Source organism: Choloepus didactylus, chromosome 6 (assembly GCF_015220235.1).
Source record: "Choloepus didactylus isolate mChoDid1 chromosome 6, mChoDid1.pri, whole genome shotgun sequence".
Classification (NCBI taxonomy): Eukaryota; Metazoa; Chordata; class Mammalia; order Pilosa; family Megalonychidae; genus Choloepus; species Choloepus didactylus.
In genome coordinates this window covers 153,021,922-153,048,506 of record NC_051312.1, presented here as the reverse complement: position 1 = coordinate 153,048,506, position 26,585 = coordinate 153,021,922, and the positions used below count along the sequence as shown (strand labels likewise).

Below are 26,585 nucleotides of genomic sequence, written 5' to 3'. Positions count from 1 at the left end.
TGCTGACAGGAATGATCAAGCAGAGAAGCAGAAATGGATGATGCAGGAAAGAGGCAATGACTGCAGTTTTGAAGTTCTTGGGTAGAAAGCAAAAGTGTTGGGACTTCAGGCACAGGGGATGCTGGCCTCTGATAGGATCGGAGAGAATCTCTTTGAACAAGAGGAAGGTGGAGGGTATGGGGACGGGTACTCCTACTTTTGTAAATATGCTGGTGGGAAGAAGAGGTTGGTCCCCTTGTGAGTGCTTCTATTTTCTTGATAATTTGTGAAGCAAGGACCTACTGTAAAGGGTGAGGCAGTAGGTCATGTGGAGGTGTGATGGTTTGAGCAACCTAGGAGAAAAAATAATGCTGAGACAGGTGTGGAGGGAGTTGCTACATTGGTGTGTGATGGAAACAGAGATTCAAGATGCAACATAATCTTTTAGCAAGTGATCTCTTTGTTACTTGCACAGCATGAAGACTTTAGAAGAGTTTACAACCTCTTTGTTACTTGCACAGCACAAGGAGTCCAAAAGAGCAGGGGAAGACCTTCCATCGTGGCCAGGCTCCTGGGGTGGCTGAAAACTGCTTGGGTCGGGGTTGATAGATGGCAACTCCACATGCCACACTTCATTCCAGAGAAGAGAGACAAATCTATACTGTGAGTGCGGCATTTATCTACTCTTGGGGGAGAAGCTCTGCCACTGAGAATCCCTGCCTCGATTAGCATCTAGAGGTGCTTTTCCTCGTTTCTGGGTTTCACTTCTGGCCAGGCTTTTTCATTAGACATAATATTTCCTTTGGAATGGCACTCAATAGAAAAAGAGGTGTGTGGGGGGTGTTGAGTAGGTGAGGCTGGGAGATGGCCACTTACTGTGTGTCCCTGACTTCCCCAGAGAAGCAGGTGAGGGTAGGTGAGGTCTGGGCAATGGCTGCTTAGCAGATGTGAACAAATATGAACAAATGTGTGAGCAAATGTCCTGGGGAAGGATTGCTAGGCAGAGAAGGGGGTCCGTTAAAGTCCTAAACATAAGGTAACCTATTCTCTTGAAGTAATTGACATGGAATACAACCAATGAAGAAAAGCATTCAAAGATTAAAAATTGACTTACAACTTAGACATAATATAGTATGATTGTAATGAATATTCATTAAGTGTACTTTGCATGCATTATGTCATTTAATTCTTATGACTTTATGAGGTAGAGGGAACTGAGACTTGGGGAGAAGGTCTCCTGCCAGTCGGTCAGAGAGGCAGGGTGTATTAAATGACAAAATCTTCAACCCCATGCCCCCTTGCTGTGCTGGTCCCTTTGAATACGACTGAGCTGTTCATAGGCAGGGCTTGCATGTGAGTGGGAACATACAGTCGTGGCATTTTTAAGTTATTTAAGATACCACTGTATGCCAAAAGTAACACTGGGGAACTAAAAGGACTTGTTTTCTATTTTTGTCTCTTTCCCTCAGCCATCACTTATCTGGGGCCCGGGGTCACCAGGAAAGGGAAGGACACTCTCTAAGAGAAGAGCTGGGTATGCGCCCACATGCTGACACACACACAAACACACACACACTCACTCACTCACTCCCTTGTCATCTGTCACAGATGAAAAGCCTTTCTTATATTCTCCTTGTAATCCATTCACTGCCTCAGAGACTCCTGATTCCTCGGGGGAATATCCCTGAGCTGCCCGGTGTCCCTGCATGCTCGATTTTACATCCGCTGCCAGAGTTATCTGCAGGATTTGCAAAAGGTAGGAAGAAATGCGGAGCCCCTGCTTTCAGAGGGAAGCTTAGGAGCACCGCTGATAATGGGGAAGAGCCGCAGGGGATGGGGTGGGAGAGCTACCCAAGAACACAGAGCCGTGAAGGCCTCCATTGCTGGTGGCTTTGAACAGGTTCTCTAGGTCTTCCACTTTGGAGACGGCAGCTCTGTGCCCCATTTGTGGAGGGTTGGCTTTAGTGGCATCCCAGGGAGTTAGGCAAAACAGTATCACAGGGCTCTGTAATCCCTGCTCTGTGGGCCGATGATAGAAAGTAAGCAGTTTGTTTACTCTGTGTTTTAATAATTGGCTGATTATATTCCATTTTTATTTGGTTTCACTGGCAATCAGATAGAGAGCTGTAACATCCACTCACACCTTGTAATTACCATTAATTTCTTCCCTTTAGTCTGCAGTCAGGACAAGCTTGGCAGAGAAGCCATGGGAGACTGAATCAGACCGGAGGAAAATACATATGCATGAAGCTGAACTAGCCGAGGCTCCGAGGAGATCTTTGGTGAGGAGGGGTGGGGAAGAGAGGAAAGGAAGAAAGCTGAAAGATGGGAAGAGTGGGGAAAGAATATCTCGAATTGGAGACAAAGGCAGAAGGAGGAAAGTGTCGGAGTCAGCACAACAGTCTTGCTAGCTTAATTACCATAATGATGTAAAATAGTCCAATCAGCAATCTGGGGCTAATCTTTCATGTATTACAGGTCTCTCCTTCATAGAGCGCCACAGCTTAAATGCATTTTTAATGAAGATATTCGAGGCAAGCAGATAATTTCCCAGTCTTTACGGGAGGAAATCAGCACACATTAAATGGGTTGTTCCTCTTCCTGGTAGCTGTGCAAAGTTCTTGCTCTGTCTGGAGCATGCGGGAAGATAATCTTCCAGGAAGGGTGGCTGCTCTCCCCTGCCCCTCCGGGAGTCATGTCTCTTTCATGTAGATGCCCTTCAGGCATGTGGTAGGATAGGGAAGGCTGTGGCTGGTCCTAGGGGACCTCCTCTCTGTTCTGCCTTATTTCTAAGGGATGTCTGGATTTCCCCTCAGGGGTGAGAGAGATGTGACTCCAGGGTCATTGCCCAGGATTGTTACAGCTGGCAGGAGATGCCTTGCCGTCCCTTGTCTGTGTCCTGCTACCAGTACAGATACCACTGCGGACTATTTGAACTCCACACTCAGACCAAAAAATGCATTTGAAGCACTTACTTGTGACCCTACACATTTGCATGATAGACTGGGCAAAAGAGCAGCCTGAGCCAGCTCTGACCTTCCTTGCTACCCAGCTAAGTCTTTCATCGTAGTCCTGGCATTCAGTGGCTCACTGTTTATAATAAGTGTACGTGATGAGCAGTTATTAGATTGATTTGAAAAGTGGAGGCTTTTTGTTCAACCTGTAATGTTGTATGGTCCAGGAGCCTAAAAGGGCATGATTGAACCTACAGGCTCAAGGGTATTAGGAATCTGTAATGAATGACAGGTGGATAGAAGAAGTGTGTGTGGGGGGGAAGGATGCACAGCTACAGATTTCCAGTGTCCTGGTAAGGCAAAAGCAGGTTAAAAGTAATCTCTGACTTTATTATTTGGTGGAAGCTTTAGTTGTCCTATTGCTAGTGTTTCCTCCTGTCACATAACTTTAACTTTTAGATGTGTTTAGCTGAACTCAGCAGCCTTTCCAGAACCCATCTCCACCCCCACTCAGCCTTACTCCTGGTTTCTAATGGCCTTCGTTTTCTCAATGAATTAGTATAGGGCAAAGGAGCTCCTAGGGTTGGACATGCCTGTTTTATGGTTTTCTTATTGATTTAATTATTCCACACATGCTAATTTTGAACCCACCCCTGCCCTTTGTACTAGGAGTATAATGGACAGCTATTGTGGCAGTCCCTGCTCTCTTGCAGCTTACAGTTATCTACTATCATTTAGTGCCTTCATTTTGTCCAAATGAAGATTTGGAACTTTTCTCATTGCTTTCTCTTTCTCCTAAGAGACAAAATATTTTCAGGGTTCATCTGAAATATATCATATACACCTCTTTCAGTATAGTGAAACTTCAAGCAAATGTCTTGTTCTGGTTTGCTAATGCTTCTATTCTGCAAAATACCAGAAATGGATTGGCTTTTATAAAAGGGGTTTATTTGGCTACAAATTTTTAGCCTGTAAGTCGTGAAAATGTCCAAATTAAGGCATCGACTTGTGTATACTTTCACCAAAGGAAGGCCAATGGTGTGTGGAAGGCACATGGTTGGCATTTTCTTCCTTTGCTCCCAGGTTGTGTTTCAAAATGGCTTTCTCCCAGGACATTTCTCTCTCGGCGTCTGGGGCTGTTCTCTTAGTTTCTCCCAGGCAAATTCTGGAGTAGCAAAAGTCTACTTTCAACAGCCCTTTTCAAAATGTCTCTGTGGGCTGCAGCTGCTCCTCTCCAGAATGTCACTTTTAGCTGCTCTGCACTCCTTCTGTATGTGAACTCTTTTATAGAATTCCAGTGATTTAACCAAGGCACACCCTGAATGGGTGGGGCAACACCTCCGTGGAAACAATCTGATCAGAGGTCTCCCCTGCAGTTGACTGAGTCACATCTCCATGGAAACAGTCAAAGGATTCCAAATAATCAACACTAATACATCTGCCCCCACAAGATTGCATTAAAGAACATGGCATTTTGGAGGACATAGCTTTTTTTTTTTTTTTTTTTTCACTCCTCTGTTATACCATTCTTTCTCTCCTTTTCATAGTGCTCATGATTTTAATTGCTTTTTAAATGCCTGTTTCCCCACTTCAGGGTATAGAGTTGCCTGTCTTTCCCACCCTTGTATTTAGGGTTTTACATAGTGCCTGCCATATTTTAGGTACCTAGGAAATATTTGTTAAATGAATGGATGATGAATGAACTCATGCCAGTTTGCCAAATTTTTTTAGCAAAATTTCACACCCATCCAGTACCAATGTGGGTGACTTTTGTCTTCCCCTATAACATCATCACTTCTCTTCCCCCTTTTATGGTCTCTAAAAACATCTCTTTGCCCCATCGTCCTTAACTCTCTTATTTCTAGATTTAATTCCTCCTAGTCTAGCAAAAGATATCAGAAATTTTTGTTCTCTTTTATTTGTTTTATTGTTTCATTTTCTTCCATAAGCAGTAGAGAAAAAATTCAAAGGAAACAAAATGAAAATGGTTAAAAGATTCTCTTCCACTTCAGTCTTTCAACCACCCAGTTCCTGGTGACAAAGTTACCAGTTTCTGGTGTGGTGCATATTTTAAAAGATATTCTATTTATAGGAAAATATAAATAAAAATGCAAACACATATATGTACATATACACATAAATATACATAAGTACATATACACTAGTTTATGTTCTGTAAATTCATTGCAAACAGTAAATTTGCAAATACTGAACCATTGCTCCTAGGGAAAATACAGGGTTAGGTTCTTGTGTGCCTCTGATTGCAACATTTTTGTTGACTGAACATAATCTTGTTTAATATGTGCTTCTATTTACAGACACTTTATTTAATATATGTTAATTATTTGTTAACACTGAAGTCATGGCCAACATCTCTATAATTCATGCCTGAACTGTGCTTATCTGGCACGTGTATTTTCTATAAGGCACACCACAGACTTCTTGCACTAAGGAACACTAGATAGCACTTCAGCACTACTCTTGGGGGGGGGCATAGAGACAGCAACAGAAATGGAAAAAAGCAAACAGAAGTGGCACTAAGTATCCCATAAAAAGGATACTTTCTTACAGTATGAGAGCCAAAACAAGAAAGCAGTGTTGCCTTGTTCAACCTCAGCTGGGACCATGTAAGTCAGAAGACTCAAATTTTTGCTGCTCTGTGCATATCTGTGAATGACCAGGAGAGTAAGTATTAATGTTAGGATTACAAATAAATTTTAGCAAGTAGACAAATTCATAAATTTGGAATCCACTAATAATGAGGATCGATAGAATGCATATAGATGTGTATGTCTATAGTACATATAAACATATTTCCCCTTATTTGTCCAAATAATACCAAATTTTTATAATACTATCTTGTACTCCTATAGTTTTCAATTAATAATATTGTGAATAATTCCAAATCAGCAGCTAGAGAAGTTCCTTATCTTTTTATGTTTGAATAATATCTCATTCCGTAGTTATGCCATAATTAATATAACTATTTCGCATTGGAGGACAGGCTGATTCCAGTTTTTTTGGTATTACAAATAATACTGCAGTCAGTACTCGTGTAAACACATCATTTCACTCATTCATGAGAACTTGTATCTCTGGATATAAATTTTTAAACATAGCATTTGCCTAAAGAAGACTGCCTTTAATATTTCTTTTAGGGCAGGCCTGCTGACAACAAATTCCCTCAATATTTATTTATCTGAAAATTTATTTTTTCACATTACAGTTTGAAGGATATTTTCATTGTATATAATAATGCCAGGTTGGAAGCTGTTTTCATTCAACACTTTAGAGATAATTTTCATTGTGTTTTGGCTCCCATTTTTCTTCAAAGAAGTTAACCTCTCAGTCTTACTGTTGTTCCTTTGAAAATAATGTACCCCCTGCCCCTGGCTCCTTATAGAATTTTCTCTTTGTGTTTGGTTTTTAACAATTTTATTCTGAAATGCCTATGTATGACTTTCTATTTATCCTTCTTGGGATTTGCTGAGCTTGAATTTCTAGGTTAGAGTCTTTCATTAGCTTTGAAGCCTTCTAGTCTGTTTCCTTGTCATATATTTCTTTTGTCTCATTCTCTTATTTCTTTCTGGAATTGAATTATAAATATATAAAAATGTTTAAGTGTGTCACACATGTTTCTTAAACTTTTATATGCTTTTTTCATTCTTTCTTCTCAGGTCTTCACTTTGGATGTTTTCTATTGGACTTACTACCGTTTTGCTAATTCTGTGTCCAACTGCTGTTAAATCCATCAATCAGGTTATTATTAGATATTATTAGATATTATTAGATATTTTATCTTTCAATTCTAGAATTTCCATTCAAAATGTTTAAGAAATAGAGGGAAAAAATGGACTAAATAGATGAAAGGATGGAGAGTTTCAACAGAGAATTGAAATCTATGAAAAAAAAGCAAAGAACCTTTGGCAATTCTTTGCTTAAGCACCACAAAACTGCTACAGTTTTCACTAGGCCTTTTAGAAGCTTTTGGCCTAGCTCTCCAGATTCCTGTGCAGCTGTAGTACATAGCAAATATCCCATGGGGAGAACTGGCTGTGCATTCGAGGTCCCTAACATTTTCAGTTCGTCACTCCAGCTCTGTACTTTGTTGGTTCTCTGTCTCCCAGCAGAATCCTTCTGCCTGAACTGCACCCAGTCCCCAGCTCAGGCTGGGAAATCATCATTTCCCTCCGAATGACACTTCCCACCCCATAAATGAGTTTATCTAATGCTTATATCTGCAGCTCTCTGGTTACCTTTAAAATATTACTTTGGTAGTTTATATAGCCTTTTAATAGTATTAGTGAGAACATTAGTCTGCACGGGCTATTATATTCTACCTGGAAGCAGATTTTTTTTTTTTTAACATTCTATTCCTCTAATTCAGTGATTCTTAACTATGAGTCCTGTTCAGAACCATGTGTTTGAAGCTTATAAAAATGCGATATCCAGATCTCACACCTAGAATCCCCAGACATTTGAAGACTAGAAAAACAGAGGTTTCTCTCATACTTGCTTAACTTTTTTCCCTCAGTTCTTCCTTTATTGACTCTTTCCATTCTTGGTTCCCTCTTTCCTTAGTTCCTACATGAGGGCACACTGATTTTTTTAATGCTTCAACTTTAAACCTTATTCCATCTTCTGGTTGCCACTATCATCTCTCCATTTTTCCAAGAGAATTCACAAATACCGTGTTAACAAATCAGACTATGATTCAAGGACTTCCAAGGGTGAAGAAGGACACTGAGCTGCAGCTCTACCTGGAAGATCATGTCCTGCATTTGTGACCGTGTGAGATCTGCACTTGACCTGTACTTGACCCCAGGCATCCCGACCCAAAGGGCCAACTCTACATTCTGAGCATTATAACAATCAAGGACAAATGTGGAAAACTTCAACCTACAAAATTTTGCGCCACTCATACCTACACTCAGAATGTCGATACGAGTTTTTAATGCCATCAACCTGTCTACTCATTCTGATGCTACATCTACTCATCAAAGTGCTTGCCTCTGCAATGTGTGGTTATCACTTACTCTACTCTTCACCTTCCTCAGAAATCTCAGGTTTCCTCCCTGCTACTCCCCTGTTTTATCCAGAGTGCCTCCATATTGGAATACTGATAGGTGTTTGAAAGAATTGCTTACTGGTAAAATAAACTTGTGATAACCAAAACAGTACAGATTTAAGACATCAACAACAGCACAAAGATTAAAAGCCATTTCTTATATATTCCATATACATGGAGAGGGCATTTTGGCAGAGCAACAGGTATGACTCTCTTACCCCAAAGCATATGAAACCCAACTAGGGGATGCATCCTCCAGGCCATCCTTTTTCAGTTGATGCAGATTAACTTACGATTTCTAGCTTCTTTACTCTATATGCATCTGTTTCATGTCTTATTTTATATCCCCATTACCTCTTCACATCCAGGCTGTGTGGACTGCTCTAGCAACAAGGGAGGGAGCCAAAATTTATTTATTGTTGGACTTTACCTTATGCTTTATATCCCTCATTATTCGGATACACAAATCAATGCTTTCCCATTTCCAACTCTGGCTCCATTCCTTGATACCATATTTCCCCCTGTCCATTTATCTAATAAACATTTATCAAATACTTATTACAAATGTCCTTGGCAATAGGTTTAAGGGAATAAAACAGTAATAAGACATGTAACTCAGGCTAGCTAGGGAGACAGCTTTTAAACAAGTGGTCACAAAATAGAGTGTTAATAGCTATATTAGTTAGATGTATAAGATAGAGTGTTGTGATAGAGGAGAGTGATAAATCTACCTGTGGGTGAGGACAGAGAGGTAAGAGAAAGTTTTGCGAAAGAATATAGTTCTTTAGTTTCACTTTGGAGCTCTCCTTCTCCAGGCTCAATATTTCTACTGTTGTTTCAGTTGTTAAAAGTTGGGCTCTGGAACTTCTCCAAGTTCCAAGAATGGCCTTATATTGTTAGTGGGGCTCAAACAATCATGAAGTGTCTATTCTCAGGTTTGTGGGCTCTTACCCAGGTTTGTGTTTTCTTAACATGAAGTGTACATGATTTAACATGATCATAAACCATCATTCTCTCTTAGATCATTTGCTGCCCTAGAACACGGTTGGGCAAATATTCTCCAAATGTCCTCCTCTATGAGATGCTACTTTAGAATGAAGTCCCATACTGAACTGCCATATTGTGGTGAATATTCTCATTATATCATATCTTGATGATTAAAGTGTTTTAGTTTACCTCTTTACATTAAATTTAAAGTTCATTGTGTTTATTACATAGAGTTCTTGAATTGAGATGTAGACTTCTGCAACCACAAGTATTTTCTCCTGATAATTACTAGACTCCTCCTCCATCTTATTTTTTTTTTTTTGCTTAGATTGCACACTTATTGTCTTCTACAAATGCAGTTTTGTCTAATTTCCCCCCTTTTGCCCCTGAAATTTAAATTCATATCCTCCTTGCCATAGCAGAGTGGTGTCCTGCTAAATTCATTATTCTGTTTCAGGATTTTGTGAGCTATTTCCTGCCCTTGTCATGAGAGCATGTATCCCAAAGCATGGGCCCATGTCAAGCCTTGTATTCCTTTGGTATCATCTCCCTAGTCAGCTGTCCACATCACAAATCTGATTTTCTTTTCTGAAGACAAAAAAGCAGATGAGAAACACCACCTGTAGCCCCAAGTCCTTCAGTTTCCTACCTGGAACTACATTATCAATAGAGATACAAATCAGCTTTCTTCTGTACTCTAGTACTACTATACATACACACACACACGCACGTGCGTGCACACACACACACACACACACACACACACACACAGTAGCCACTAGCCTCCACTGGTTTGGTGGATTTAAATGTTAGATATGCATTCTCCTTTCATACTGTCTTCTTCAAAAGCAAAGAAATACCCAGTACCCCCACCCCCCCAGCACAGTCATCTGGAACTCCTGTTGCACCATGACACGATATTGTTTTCTTTAAGATTGTTATGAAATTCTCAGCCATTGCATCAAGCCACAGATCAATCACAGCTACCACACAGAGAAAATTACCATTTGGCGACATCCATCATCTTTATGAGCGCTACCCACATCCAACACCACCTGATCCAACATCTAGTGTGCTTCCTCCTTTTTTCAGGGGGCCTGTGATTCAGCTATATTGGGGTAGGACAGGAAAACAGAAGTGCTTGTGTGAGGGGAAACTGCTTCTCTCCAGTCCTGGAGAGTGACGCCAGCTCCCTACTCACCTTTCGTTTTTATGACTTTAATAAAGAACTGAGGCTTTCCTTGTTTGTTTGTTGCCTCACCACCCCTCCCCTTCTCCTTACGCCACCCATTTGGAAAAAAAGACGGATATTGCTATGAAGTGAGGAGATTATTAGCTACCGCCTAAAATGAAGAAAAAAAAACTATGGAAAGACAATGTGGGCTGCATATCTGTAAGTTTTGTATTTAGGTCATAAAAATGTTATAATGTAAGACTACCGTAGACGAAAGCTCACTTAGGACTCTGGAACCTGCCTTGTGACTCCCCGTTTTCTTCCTCTCTGATGGACAGGAACTTTACACCCTGAGCATCCAGGTCTCTGGTATCTCTTCCTGCTATAAACAAGTCTTATCTGGAGTTGGAGGTAAATGCATACAGCTTTTGTTGGAAAGATCAGCCCGTTCCATAAATGAGAAATAAATAGATGTGTGGGTAGAAATATGTGAACAATTAGGAAACATATTTGTGATATTCTACAGAAGGCCCCCCAGGCCAAACCCCGTCCACCAACTGGTTTTGTACAACCCATGAGCTAAGAATGGTTTTTACCTTTTTTACATGGTTAAAAACAATTCAGAAGAAGAAGAATATTTCATAATACATGGAAATGATATGAAACTCACATTTCAGCATCTGTGAGTTTAAAGTTTATCAGTACACAACCACACTCATTCTTTTAGATATTATCTATAGAGGCTTTCAAGTGAAAAAATTGAATGTTTGCACCAGAGAGCAGATAGCCCTCAAAGCCCAAAAGGTGTCCTATCTGGCCTTCTGGAGAACATTTGCCCAACCGTGTTCTAGGGCAGCAAATGATCTAAGAGAGAATGATGGTTTATGATCATGTTAAATCATATACAAATTGAAATGGATGCTGTCCCACCTGATTTCTCTTGCTGCTTGGAAACCCTCTAGGCCCTTAATCCAACCCCTCTCTCATTTTCCGGAGCAGTTTTCCAACTTCTTCAGTCTCTCAAGCCCCAGCACTCTCCTGCCACCCTTCACCCTCACCAGCCGACATCACTGTTCTACTTCAAACAGCATAAACTTAGGCCATAGGTGTGAACTCCTTCAGGCTGCTGCTTCTTTCCAGTCTCTTATATTCAATATCTGTTCTGTTTTCCCTTCTCAGGTTAGCGTTTAAGACACATCCCTCCATCTCGGCTTATTTCTTTCTCCTCCAGGATTTTATTCCATCAAATATCCTTTTCCTCTTTTAGACCTTAAATCTCAACTGGCTCTTTTGTAACAACAGGTAAACATGACTAAAAAATAACTTTGAAGAATAAGAATTTAAAAATTATCTCAACCCCTGCCCTCTTTTAGCCATCTCTCTTTTCTTCATTCTCCTTATAGCTAAGCCACTTGAAAGAGAATAGTCACCTTCCACTTCCAACCCACAGAAAATTAGAGGGATGAAAGAGCATGAAATATTTGGAGGAGCAGAATCTAAGATAGGAGTTCAGTGTTAGGTCCAAAAGGACCTTAAATTCCACTGCTTATCAGTTTGAACTTGATCTTAGAAGTGAAGGGCTTTAATTGAAATAATTCAAATGCTATCTCCTGTCTATTTTTTATTTTTTTTTCCTAATGGCAGCCTTGCTGATACACTGGTCTAAACATATTTATGTAGCTCCACCACATACTTAAAAGAAGTGCCATTGGTTTGCATGCCATCTGAATTATAATAGAGGATCCTGAAAATACTCAGTGCACCAATAGGTCAAAATAATAAGCCTTGCCTTCTACTAGAAAGATGTGAAAAATTCTACTGGGCCATCAAAAGGAGAAAGACAATCTGATATAAGTTTTAGAAAGACAGCTCACAAACGAATGAGGGAAAGGATTTGCTTTGGTGAATCTGGAAGCAAAAAGATAAGTTAGGAAACTATTAAAATAGTCCAAGTAGATGGGAATGACAGCTTGGACCAAAGGCTTCAACTTTATACCAGAGTAGTATGGGGGTCACTAAAATCAGGTAAGAAATGAAACCAAGCTCTTTGGGGGAAAGATGCTTTTTAAGTTCACAATGATAACGCACAACCATTTTACTTCTAAAGGAGTCACATTCAGTTTAGTTATGGACTTTTGTGTTAACTATGCTCTTAGAGGCAGTGTCTACCTTATCCACGCCAGGGAGAATCCTTGTCTCCTCTGAGCTAACCTCTGTTCCATTGGCATCCTGAAGTCCAAAATCCTAATTCTCCCTTGGTACCCCATGGCAAATTCCCATTACAACGAACTCCTTTAGGGCAGGCACTGAGTCCCACTTAATACCATATCTCCAGTGCCTGGCACAGTTCTCAGTACATGGTAGTATTTTGAATGAATGAATAAATTCAGTGAATGAATGAATGAAGAACCTGTGACTTTGGAAGTGACTGCTGTCTCTCACCCGACATTTATGAACTATTTTTTAAACATATACTTTGTGTCTGTAACTGACCTGGACACAGGATTTCAGTGGGAAAAAGACACATTCTTTCTGAAAGGTTTAGGGTCTAGTTTGAACAGGAGACCACAGAAGAGGTAATACAGTGGATATGTCTTTTTAAAAGGTGTCATCAGTGTGCGTAAAAAAGTAATTATTTCAGACCAGGGGGATGAATCCCGCTTCCAGGATGAGATGATGTTACATGAGGCTAAGGATAAAGAGCAATTAGCCAAGGGAAGGGAAGCTCAGGGAGAGCAATGCAAGAGAGGGGGAGCAGAGGAAGGTGAGAAAACGGGGGCTTGAGCCAAGCAGAGTAGTGCAGTGCTGTGGAAGGGAGAGTGTAAAGACGCACAGTGAGGCTTCACGTAGGAGAGAAAACAGATGGGGAAGGGTCTAGGCTCTGAGGAGTCTAGACCGGACCCTGAGGGCAGAGGTGAGCCTCAGGCACTTCCCCTCCATTTACAATGGCATTCAGGTAGAGATGAGATCTAAGGTGAAAACTAAAAAGAGCTCCTTCTGCAGACTTTGGTACTGTGGTACTGGTGACACTGGGAATAACAGTCGGATTTCCAGCATGCATTGTGCATTGAAATGCTTATCATTAGAGGATAGTTTCTATGTGGTTCATGTAATACTGTAGAAATGAAGAATTTGCCAGGTTTCTCTGGTAAAGTAATTAACACTACTAAAACTCTTTCTATGGGACAACATGTTCAGAGTACTAATTACCACTTTAAAAATGGACTTCAGAAATTCCAATTAATTGCAATTTAGGTAAAGTTTCTAGATATGTTTTAGATTTTTTGAAAAAGAAATATTAGGTTAACCAGTCATGTACAGGGCAGTAACAGATGTCTTACAAATACTTAGATTGACTTTTCAGCTCTGACTTAAACTAAGCTGGGGGTGGGTGGGGATTTTAAAAGTATATGAGAAAAGTTGTATTTGGACAAAATGAAGGCATTAAAGGATGGTAGATAACTGTAAGCTGCAAGAGAGCAGGGACTCTGCCACCCTAATTCTCCATAATATTCTTAGAACAGTTGCCAGGCGTAGGTACAAAATAAGCATGTATGGAATAATTAAATCAATTTAACTCCTAAATGCTGTCTCTAATAGTCTTTTCTCAGCTTTCAGTTGCATATCTTATTTGTAGCATGCAACTTTAAAATTTTCTTCATCCCTCGTTTCTGTAATCTCCGTGTGCGTGTGTGTGTGTGTGTGTGTGTGTGTGCCAACACTGTTTGCTTGGTTGGATTTTCTCCCTCTGTAGAGTGGCTCAGGACCATTTAGTGCAATAGAATGTCTCTTGCCTGCACCCCTACCTTTTATTAGGTCCTGTTGGTAAGGTGCTCCTCTCATGCACAGGTAGTAAACCTGAGGAAATTGCTCCACAGTTTGCAGTGACCAGTGTGAGGATTTTCCAGCAGCCTTCAACACTGACTACTCAGAGCAATAGCCTATGTAAGAATATGCTACTTCCCAATCCCCTTCACTCCTTAAAATTAAGATTCAGTGAAGCTTGAGGTTGGCCCAGGGATACGCTAAAGTTTTGGGGGCTCCCTCCCAGTACAGGAATCTTATGCTGCCAGCCACTATGTCTGAGTTGTAGAAATAAACCGAGAGGCAGAAGAGATGGCAACATTGCTGCATATATATTATGAACATAAATGACTGCTGTTTTGTGATTGTGTTCCTTTAGTCCTCTGACCAGGTTGACACTTTAATCCATCTGCCTGTTAGAGTGTTATTCTCTGAAAACCCATGAGTTGTTGTTGTTATGCTCTTAAAATAGGATATGATTGTGCTGCCGTCTCTGCATTTGAACCCTTGGTGGGCATTGACCTTTCCAGTCTCCAAGTGATTAAAGCTCTTATTAATTTCCTGCCGGGCTGCTGGCACTCCAAGGCAGTGGAGTGGTGGGAGTTCATTAACGCGTGGGGCTCTAATTAGCCAGCAAAAGATTTGTCTCTGTCCTCACTCTGATAGCTAACAAAGCTTTAAAAATAGATCTATACGAAAGAAAAAAAAAAAAAAAAAATATATATATATATATATATATAACTCAACTGAAAGAAAGACAAGTGCTGACTTGTCAAGAGAGGATCTTTATAACAAAACAATCACCCGGTTTTCCTCCCACACACTCTCCTGGGGTCTAATCAGGCTCTTCTAGAAAACTGCGTCTGGGTGGGATGTCACAGTGGGAAAGACAAGAGGAGCCAAGGGGGTCTAGATTAGCCCTGAAATAATTGTTGATTGGATTGCATTTTGAAGTCCCTTCTGAACTTGTGAGTCTATAAATAGAAACCCTAAGGGAAAGGGGAAGGAACTGGAGTTACTCAGTGTTCAGAAGAGAAGAAAGAGGGCTTTAATAATAATCTTTATGTCTTGCTAGTGTTTTAGTTGAGAGGATAGTAGCCACATTCTCCATTTCCAAAACTAAGAGGAAATGAGTGCAGATTGCAGCTGGGAGCAATTTGATTGGTTAATTAATATTTGGGGAGTCCTTACAAGGTAGTAATCCTTGTGCAAAGAATCTTCAGTTAGTTAGTCCACAGCTGTTTGAGACACCTAAAATTATACCAGATGTGCATATAGAATCCCCTGACATGGACAGTGAGCCAATCAGTTTCCATCTCTGAAATCGTCATAATGGTTGTTTAACAGCCAGAGTGAATTCTCAAGAAGGTTGTGTCAGTTTCCCCCGTGAAGATTTTTATGAACCGGAAATAAATTCATCAAACTTGAGGTTAAGGATCTGGCCTGCCTTGCTGCGGTGATTTGGCTCCATAAAGAGTCATCCTTTAGGAAGGGCAACTGGTGACCCTCTTCCTTCCTCCACCACCAGCTGAATTTGAGTTACTGAGAATAGAAACTTTGAAGATTCAGGTGCCAAATTCCATTTTCAGCATCATTCCTTGGCATCCTTTTCTGATCCAACTCTATATATGTGGGAGCTTGGAGGTCTCCAGAAGCCTTCCCTTCTTTCCACATGTGCATCCATGGAGACAAGTTTTATCATGAGTTGGGGATTCTGAATACATAAAAGAAAGTGTTCCCAAGGCAAAAATCTACTCAAGGTCTCACGTGCCTTTTTTGTGTTCATGATTCTTCAATTTTACTTTCCTCAGGTTTGGTAGCCTAGGTAAAGAAGTGGCCATTAGAATCCCATTTCAGAAGACAGAGGGAGAGGAGTCCGCACACCTATCAACCATGAACTAAAGGAATCAGGTCTCTAAAACTTGTCTTCTTTGCCAGTCTCATTCAGAATCAGTATGTGTTAAATGGGAACCACTCAGAGACCGGTGCCCACAGAATTCAACTATAAATCATAAACAAATACTGGGAGATGGCATCTTTTTAATTAAACTTTTTTAGTTTTGAAGATGACATTTTAAATAAATGGGCTATCAGTGTACTATGCTTATTGGATACTCCAGTCGCTTATTAACCCTAGGGAACTTGGAAACGTACTATTAAAAATGTTGTCAGGATTTACAATCTACAGTAAGGAACATAAAGAAGAAACTCCATATGCCCATGAGAAGTTAAAAAAAAAATAATCCTGGTGTTCCGGTTTGCTGATGCCGCTGAAATGCCAAACACCAGAAATGGATTGGCTTTTATAAACGGGGGTTTATTCAGTTACACAGTTATAGTCTCAAGGCCATAAAGTGTCCAAGGTAATGCATCAGCAATCGGGTAGCTTCACTGGAGGATGGCCAGTGGTGTCCGGAAAACCTCTGTTAGCTGGGAAGGCACGTGGCTGGTGTCTGCTCCAAGTTCTGGTTTCAAAATGGCTTTCTCCCAGGGCGTTCCTCTCTAGACCATAGCTCCTCTTCAAAATGTCACTCTCAGTTGCTCTTGGGGTGTTTGTCCTCTCGGCTTCTCCAGAGCAAGAGTCTGCTTTCAGTGGCCATCTTCAAAATGTGTCTCATCTGCAGCTCCTCTCTCAGCTCCTGTGTATTCTTCAAGGTGTCCCTCTTGGCCTTGAAGAATACACGGGAGCAAACTTGCGCGTTCTGTCTGAGCTTCTATAGTGCGCTAGTAAACTAATCAAGGCCCACGCTGAATGGGTGGGGCCACACATCTATGGAAATAATTCAATCAGAGTTATAACTACAGTTGGGCAGGTAGAATCTCCATGGAAACACTCAAAGAATTACAACTTAATCAACACTGATACATCTGCCCACACAAGATTGCATCAAGGATAATGGTGTTTAGGGGGACATAATACATTCAAACTGGCACACCTGGCAAAGCACATAACACAGTGCCTGACACACAATGAGCATCCAGCAGGTGTTAATTATTGCAGGGGCTGCTTTGTGCAAATGCGGTTCCACATTAGGTCTTGATTTTGGGAGCAGGGGTGGGGTGGAGATTAATTTTGGGGTTACATGGTCCCCTCACATCTCTGCTCACTTCTTGCCTCCCATCTTCTATCCGTTTGGCTGTTTTACTGCCCGTTGACCACACTGTCCCAGTGGACAAAGGAAATGGAGGGAAATGAGCCTCTAGACATTTTTACTTGTTATTAGCTTGAATGACTGCTTTGGAAAAGGAGATGGTTAACATCATTGAATAAAATGATTTTAACATTAATTTTGTGCTTCTCCTGTTTTTATTTATTATTTTGTTAAATCCTAAGTGTCTGTGGCACTTCCTTTATAAGCTTTCCAGACAGCTTCTTTTACCATGGCCTTCCAGAGGCCATGGTAGGGAGCGGGAGGGGAAGAGCAGGAAAGTAGTGAAAACAAAATGAAACGAAAGTTTTCTCCTTGGACCATTACATTTAAAGATATTGACATCTGAATTATATCCATATCCAAAAGTGAGAGCTTTGGACAGCTCAGTCCGGTGTTTGGCCGGAGACTCTGGTCATTACTATGAGACCTTTTCAATGACGGCTCAAAAGTACATTAATAGGATAATCAATGATGTGTTACTATGTGTGTGTGGAGGGGAGGGGGGCGGTTCTTTCAGCTCTGAGAATCTGAGTACTTTGCCAAGAGGAATTCAGCGCAATCCCAACTCGCTTTAAATCCTTTTCAATAATTAGTCAGCGGCAAGTGTGTTGAAGAAGAAAATAAGGCAAGGAGAGAAAACAGTACTCCACATTCACCATCCTGTTTCACTGATGCCAGCAAGTAAGTGTGTACCTCTTGTTCATTGAATACATGATCATAACATTGTCATCAATTTTCTTTGTAAAAAGATATGGTGAACTTCATGTCCATCCTACAGCTTTCATCTCAGGTGCCCTGATTCCATCACTGTTCTTAGTTGTCTACACTGTGTGTGTTTGGTTGGTTTAACTATATGAATCCATTCAAGCTTCTCTAATGCTATGCTTTCTTGTAGCTCTGTGTATTTGCATATTCTGTTCCCACTGCCAGGAATTTCTTAAATCCTTCTTTGCCTGCTGACCTCCTACTCATATTTCACATCAAGACAGAACACCTAGGGATTTCTCACTCACATTCCCACAGAGCTGTTATAGCACATATAGCACTGTAGCATTGGCCCCATTTTCTTGTAATCATCTCTGGATATATCTACCTGACTTCTCCTCTAAATTGTGAACATATCTAGGTAGGGAACTGCATTTGGTTTATCTGTGTATCCTAAAACCCTAGTAGTAAAGTAGGACCAAATGACGTTGCAGATATTTGACCTTTTTTTCACCTCCAACAATTTGTATAGCAATTTCATGTGGTTCAATCTAATACACTGCTGACATAAAGAACCATCAAAAATCTCTCTACTGAATAAATGAAAGAATGACTGGACAATCCACATCTACTCATGTAATGTGTAATTTTCTTTCATTATAATGTCTTCTCCAGTTTGTTTAAGACTTTATTAATTCTTCCTTGAATGATTGCTAGAATTTATCAGTGAAAAAAGCCTGTAGTTTTCTTTCTAGGAAGTTTTTTTTTTTGTTTTTAAATAATGAATCCTATTTCTTTCGTTGATATAGTGTTTTCAGATTAAACAGTTAAACATATTGATATAAAGGTGTCAATGCTATTTCCCTATCACTGTGCTTCCCACAGATTTTGATATTGTGATATTTCATTAGTGTTCATTTTGAAATAATTTGTAATTTCCCTGTGGTTTATTCTTTGACTCATGGGTTATTTTAAAACATTATATATATACACACATACACACACACATATACATATATATTAAAAATATAAATGTTTATATATTAAACATATACACATTTAAAATTAAAAAAAATATATATATACATATACATATATATTAAAATACATAAAATATGTATGTATTTAAATCTCCAATTAAGTCTTTGAAATCTATCTAGATTTCTTTTATTACCAAGCATGCACACCTGGAAAGAATGCTCATTCTGTCATTGTTGGCTGTGGGGTTTCATAAATATCAATTAGATGAAGTTTGTTGATAATGATGTTTAGCACTATTTACTTCCTCGCTTTTAAAAATATATGTGCCAACTTACAATTTCTAGCATCCATCATCCTACCTGTAGATCAGAGTTCCAATCTGGTATCATTTTCCTTTGAACTGAAGATTACCTTTTAGCATTCCTTCTAATGCAAATGTCAACAATTTCTCTAAGCTTTCATTTATCTGAAAATGTCTTTATTTCACTCATGCTTGAGAAATTTTCCCTGGACACAGAATTCTGGGTTGACTTTTTCCTTTCCATTTATCAATTTAGAGATGTTGCTCCATTGTCTTCTGTTCTCTATTGTTTTTGATGTTAAGTCCTAAGTATTGTAAATGTTGTTCCCTGTATGCAATGTGACTTTTCTCTTTGGTTTTCTATAATTTCCTTTTTCCTTTTTATCTTTTACTAGAGCAGAAAAGTCATGCAGAAAGTATCGAGTTCCCTTATACCTACCCCTAAAATACCCAGTTTTCCCTTCTATTTAATTATGTTACCTTTGAAAAAATTGATGAAACATTATTATAATTATGCTATTAACTTTAGCACACTCTACATTATGGTTCACTCTTTTTTGTTGTGCATTACTATATTGTGTTTTTTTTTTTTTGTGGGTGGTAACTTACTAATTTTAGGTTATATATAACCTAAAATTTCCCTTTTTATCCCTCTTCAAATATACAATTCAGTGGCATTATTTACCCTCACTGACTTGTGCCTCCATCACCATCATTCATTGCCGAAACATTTCCATCACTCCAAACCAAAACTCCATGACAATTAAACATGAATACACTCTTTTCCTTCCCCTCCCAACCCATGGTAACCTATAGTCTAGTTCTTGGCTTTATAAATTTGCATTTTTCCCTTTGTCCTATAGGTGAAATCATACAATATCAGCCCTTTTCTGCTAGCTTACTACACTCAGCATGAAAACAATCCATGTTGTAGCATGCCAAATAATATTCTATGGTAGGTATGTGCCACTTTTTGTTTATCCATTTGTCTATTGATGGGAACTTTAGTTGCTTCTACCTTTTAGCAATTATAAACAATGCTGCTGTGAACATCAGTGCGCACATGTCTGTTTGAATTCCTGCTTTCATTTCTTTTGGATATATACTTAGAGGTAAGATTATCAGGTCTTATGGTAATTCTGTGCTTAACTTTGTGAGGAATTGCCAAAATGATTTCCACAGGGATCGCACCATTTATATTCCCATGCAAAATATTCAAGAATTCCTATTTCTCTGTATCCTCTCCAACACTTGTTATTTTCCATATTTTAAAAATACTAGGCATTCTACTTGTAATTTTAAAATTTTTTATTCAATTTTATTGAGATATATTCACATATCCTATAATCAAAGTGTACAATCAATTGTTCACGGTACCATCATATAGTTGTGCATTCATCACCACAATTTTTGAACATCTTCTTACTCCCCCAAAAGTAAAAATAAAAATAAAAAAGAACATCTATCCCCCCCATCCCCCTCATTATTCATTTAATTTTTTTCCCCATTTTTCTACTTATCTGTCCATATACTAAATAAAGGGAGTATGAGCCACATGGTTTTCACAATCATATGGTCACACCGTGTGAGCTATATAGTTATATAATCATCTTCAAGAGTTAAGGCTACTGAGTTGTAGTTCAGCAGTTTCAGGTATTTTCTTCTAGCTATTTCAATACACTAAAAACTATAAAGGGATATCTATATAACGCATAAGAATAATGTCCAGAATGACCTCATTTGAAATATTTCAGCCTCTGAAACTTTATTTTGTTTCATCTCTCTTCCCCCTTTAGTCAAGAAGTCTTTCTCAATCCAGTTGTGGTTTTGGTGTGCATTTAGCTTGATGTTGCACAACTTTTCATGTACTTATTGGTCATTTGTATATTTTCTTTGGAAGAATGCCTATTTAAGTCTTTTTCCCATTTTTAAATTGGTTGTTCGCCTTTTTTTGTTGAGTTATAGGAGTTATTTATTTATTTATTATAAGATATATTGTTTCCTAAAATTTTCTCCCATTCCATTAGTTCTTTTTCCTTTTTCATAAAGTAATTTGATAAGATTTTTTTTTATAATTTTGATTAAATCCCATTTATCTATATTCTTTTGTTGCTCATGCTTTTGGTGTAAAGTCTAAGAAAATACTGCCTCACACAGGTCCTGAAGATGTTTCCCTATGTTTTCTTCTAGGAGCTTCATAGTTTTAGCTCTTATATTTAGGTATTTTATCCATTTTGAGTTAAATTTCATATGCTTTGAGGTAGGTGTCCACCTACATTCTTTGGCATATAGCTATCCAGTTCTCCCAGGACTATTTATTGAAGAGAATACTCTTTCCCCACTGTGTAGACTTGGCACCCTTGTGAAAATACTTGGCTCTAGGTATGAGGGTTATTTCTGCACTCTCTGTTTTATTCCATTGGTATATATGTCTGTCCTTGTATCAGTACCATGTTGTTTTGGCTACTATAGCTTTGTAATGAGTTTTAAATACAGGAAGTGTGAGTTCTCCAACTTTGTACTTTTTTAAAAAGACAATTTTGGCTATGTGGGGCTGCTTACCCTTCCATATGAATTTAAGGATTGGCTTTTTCAGTTCTGAGAAAAAGTCTGTTTGAATTTTGATTGGAATTACATTAAATCTGCACATCATTTTGGGTAAAATTGACCTCTTATCAATATTTAGCTTCCATTAATTTAGGTCTTCTTTGTTTATTTTCAGCTATGTTTTGTAGTTTTCTGTGTAGAAGTCCTTCATATCCTTGACTTTATCTATTTGATTTTTTATTTACTATTATCAATGGAATTTTTAAATTGATTTTCTCCTCATATTGTTCATTATAAATGTATAGAAATCCCACTTATTTTTGCATGTTAATCTTGTACCCCACATTTTTAGGATTCTCTATGTATAGGACCATGTAATCTGAAAATATGGAAAATTTATTTTTTCCTTTCCTGTTTGGATGAGTTTTATTTATTTTTCTTGCCTAACTGCTCTGGCTGGAACCTCCAGTACAATGTTGAATAACAATGGTGGCAGTGGGAATCCTTGTCTTGTGCCAGATCTCAGAGAGAAAGCTTTCTGTCTTGCATCATTGAGTATAATGTTAGCTGTTTTGTTGTTGTGGTTGTTTGGTTGTTTTTTTGTTTGTTTGTTTGTTTCCATATATGCCCTCTATTGTGTTAAGGATATTTCTTTTTCTATTCTTAGTTTTCTGAAGGTTTTATCAGGAAGGGGTGCTGAATATTTTCAAATGCCTTTTTTCTACATAAATTGAGATCATGTTTTCTTTTCCTTTGTTATATTAATGTGGTACTTTACATGAATTGATTTTCTTATGTTGAACCACCCTTGCACACCTGGGATAAATCCCACTTGATCATATTATACAGTTTTTTAGTGTGCCATTGGATTTGGTTTGTCAGTATTTTGTTGACGATTTTTCATCTATATTCATGAAGTTTATTGATCTGTAATTTTCTGATGATATCTTCAGCTCGCTTTGGGATTAGGACAATGGTGGTCTCAGAATGAGTTGGGAAATGTTCCCTTCTCTTCAATTTTTGGAAGAGTATGAGCAGGATTGTTAATGCTTCTTTGAATGTTTGCTAGAATTCACCAGTGAAAACATCTGGCCCAGAGCTTTTCTTTGCTCAGAGGCTTTATATTGTTGATTCAATCTCTCTATTTGTTCTTGGTCTGTTGAGACCTTACATTTATTCTGGAGTCACTGTAGGCAGTTTTGTGTTTCAAGGAATTTCTTCTAGGTTATCTAATTTGTTGATATACTGTTGGTCATAATATCCTCTTATAATCCTTTTTATTTCTGTGGTGTCCGTAGTAATGTCCTCTGTGATGGTTATATTCATGTGTCACCTTGGCTAGGTTATGGTGTCCAGTTGTTGGTCAAACACTGATCTGATAATTACTGTGATGATATTTCATGGATTTAAATCATTAGTTGATTGGATCTATGCCTGATTACATCTGTAATCAACTAAGGAGATTACAGATCTCTTTGGCAATAAGGGAAGTGTCATTCAATCAGTTGGAGGCTTTATAGGGAGAATTGAAGAGTTTCTATCTCTACTTCAGCCAGCCAGCTTCTGTTGGGAAGTCCATGGAAACTTTCGCTGGAGTCCCCAGGTTATGGCTGGCCCTACGGAACTCAGACTTGCCAATTTCCATGGTCATATGAGTCAATTCCTATAATAAATCTCAGAACGTTTAATTATCCTATTCATTTCCCTGGGAAGCCCTAATAAAATCCCCTTCAGTCCTGATATTAATTATTTGCACCTTCTCTCTTTGTTTCCTTTCCATTCTTGCTAAAGGTTTGCCGAAGAACCAAATTTGGGTTTCATTTTTTCTCTTTTGTTTTTATATTTTTTGTTCGTGTTTCATTTCTGTCTTCTCTAATCTTTTCTATTTCCTTCCTTCTGCTCATGCTGGGTTTTCCTTGATCTTCAGGTGTGAAGTTAGGTCTGTGATCTGATATCTTTGTTCTGTTTTAAATGTAATCATTTAGAGTTATAAATTCTGCATTGCCTTTTTCTATTACTTTTAACAATTTAGATGTGTTGTTCCATCGTCTTCTGCCTTTTATTGTTTCTGATGAGAAGCCAGAAATATTGTGATTATTGTTCTTGTATGCAGTGTGTCTTTTTTTCTTTAGTTTTCAGTAATTTGGCTATGGTGTGCCTAGGGATGGTAATCTTTATTTTTATCCTTCTTGATGCATGCTGGGTTTCTTAGATCTATAGACTGGCATTTTATTTTTAGTTTTTTGGTAAGTTCTCTGCCATTATATCTTTAATATTTGTTTGTCCCAATATCACTCTCTTCTTTTATTTTGAAACTAATTGCACATATTTTAATACATTTGACAGTGTTCTGTAGATCCCTGAAACTCTATTTACTTTTATTAAATATTTTTTCTCTCTGCTCTTAAAATTGGATAAACTTATATTTAATTCAAATACACTGACTTTTTATGCCATCTCAAATCTGCTGTTGAGTCTATCCAGTGAATTTTTTATTTCAGTGGTGTACTTTTCAGCTATAGAATATCCATATGGTTCTTTCTGTTATAATTCCCATTTCTATGTCGAGATCTCCTATCTGATCTTTCATTCAGACTATATATTCCTATAATTTTGTGAACATATTTATGTTTAATTCTTTGTATGTATTTATAATAATCACTTTAAATATTTGTCTTCTAAGCCCAAAATCCAGTTATATTGAGCTCAGTTTCTATTGACTACTGTTTTTTCTTAACTATAGAACACATTTTCCTCCTTCCTTATATGCCTATTGATTTTTTTAATTGAATATTGGCCATTATAGGTAATATACTATAGAGAATCTAGATGCTGTTACTTTATTTGAAGATTATTGATTCTTTTATGTTATTTTTTTAAACAGGCAGTTAAATTACAGTTTGCTCATGTTGATCTAACTTGCCAGCACTCTGCCACCAAACCATGTCTCCATTTTGGATTTTGTTAGGGCTTCATTTTGGATTTTGCAAGAGTGTGCCTAGATAATGTCTTACTCTATATGGAGTCTTTACCCATCAGCTAGAAGTCAGTAGGGTTAGGGAAATGTTAGGGAGATCTGATCTGGACCCAAACTCCAAAATACCCTGGCATTAATCTTCTTCCAGCAGTACCTGTAGTATCTATGTTCTGGTTTGTTTTCAACTCCATAGATGCTATCATCTGGTAAGCTTCAGGTAGTCTTTCCCAATGGGGTCTCCTTTAGCTACAGACCTATGGGGGACTCCCCTAGAGTATTCCAAGGTTCCTTTTCTGTAGTTTCCTCCCCTCCATTTTCCCACTCCTAAACTCTAGCATTCACAGCTGCCTTGAGCTATGATCTCTGCCACCTACACTCAACAGGAACCTAGTGTTCTGCTGTGACTCCAACTCTTTCCAGTGTGGTTGTGCAGTTGTACTCAGGCAGAAAGCTAGACGACTGTGAGACTCATCTTCTCCCAAGGATTGCAGTTCATGCTTCCTGTTTTTCATTGCCTAAGAACTATTGCCTCATGTATTTTGTTCAATTGTATAGGTGTTTATGCCCATAGAGCTTGCCTGCAGTTATTCCATTATGGCTGGGAGTGAAAATAATTATATAATCTGTGTCACGTACTCTCATCAGGAATGACAACTTTTCTTCTCAATTAACACACTAAAGAAAAATAGGTAATACCATGACTTGCAATATGCTAGGCCGTCTTTTGAATGTCGTTCTATTAAACTCATTAATCCTTGCTACAACTCTCTTAAGTTGGGTACTCTTCTTGTCCCTGTTTCTAAATAAAGAAATTTAAGTACAGAGAGATTAAGCAACCCTGCTGTAAGTTAGTACATCTAAAAGTTTCTTGTGTCGCTCACTAACTTTGAGTCCTATACCCTTCTAGTAGAAAGTGCATAGTAATTAAACAAGTGGAAATGTCAGACTAGGAAGCATTTAAATTCATTGATAAAGGGATGAATATTGTCATTTGAATCATAGTGAGTCTGGACTCTGGGATTTTGTCTGCCTGTTACCATATTTACCTCATCCCACCAAGTCATTGTGTATTTACTATTGAATACTATATAAACACAGAAAGTGCTTCGAATAATTGTGAAATCCATTCTCGTTCTCTTCCCACTCCCACCCATTGCCTTTCTTTCTCCTAGTTTGAATGTGAGCTCTTAAATGTGCCACCAAGGAAAGGTAGTTTTAGATGTAAACCTTTGTGTGGAATAGTGTATGTTAGATTGGCCATTTGATCTATCTGTGACAAGTGTTAAAACACATGTGCATTGATTTTCTTTGAGGAGTGTTTCTAAGGGTAATTTAATAGTAGTATTGAGCATAGCTTTTACTGGTGTGGAGGAGGAGGGGAGAACAGATGAAGAGAGAGAGCTGCTAATGGTGTTTTCCTAATACAATTGCTTAGGTCAATGGAAAGCTGTCACAGCTTAATGCACTTGCTGTTTGAGGATGTTATCATGTACAAGATTAAGCCATTCTTAAGCATGAAAACAACAGAAGCTTTTTACAATGGGAGCTTGTTAAAGACCTATCAAGCATTTATGATGATTTGAAAAAAGAAGTTATGGTTCTTACACTTCCCTCTTTTAATTCTAAGTCAAACCTAAGTGTGAGGAAGGAAAAGCATTTAATTTTCAAGCAAGGGTGCGAGATATCACAATAAATTCCTTCAAAGGCCCCTCTCTTCTTTTCCCCAGCCACTTGTGGAAATAAAACTTTATTACTATAGGAAATTGAGGGAATTTGTTCTAAAATAAGCTGTTTCTGGGACTGAGATATAGTTTACTAGTGGCAATGTTTTTTGCTTGATGCATCATTCTGGTACTCAGGATTGAAAAGTAGACTTTTCTTTGACACCACATCTTCTAATATTTAGAAAAAGTCAATGCAACTTATGGAGTATATTCTAAATGCATATTTAATTCT

The 26,585-nt window shown here is 38.5% G+C and overlaps 1 protein-coding gene and 1 long non-coding RNA gene across 5 annotated transcripts in view; both read left to right on the top strand.

Moving 5' to 3' along the window:
* Positions 1-26,585, top strand: part of OPCML (opioid binding protein/cell adhesion molecule like) — a 1,144,289-nt gene that overhangs the window by 719,685 nt on the left and 398,019 nt on the right. The window lies entirely within an intron of this gene.
* Positions 1,569-16,067, top strand: LOC119538807. Its single transcript, XR_005217650.1, has 3 exons — positions 1,569-1,735; positions 2,154-2,261; positions 15,778-16,067. It is a non-coding gene; the product is annotated as an uncharacterized LOC119538807 (long non-coding RNA).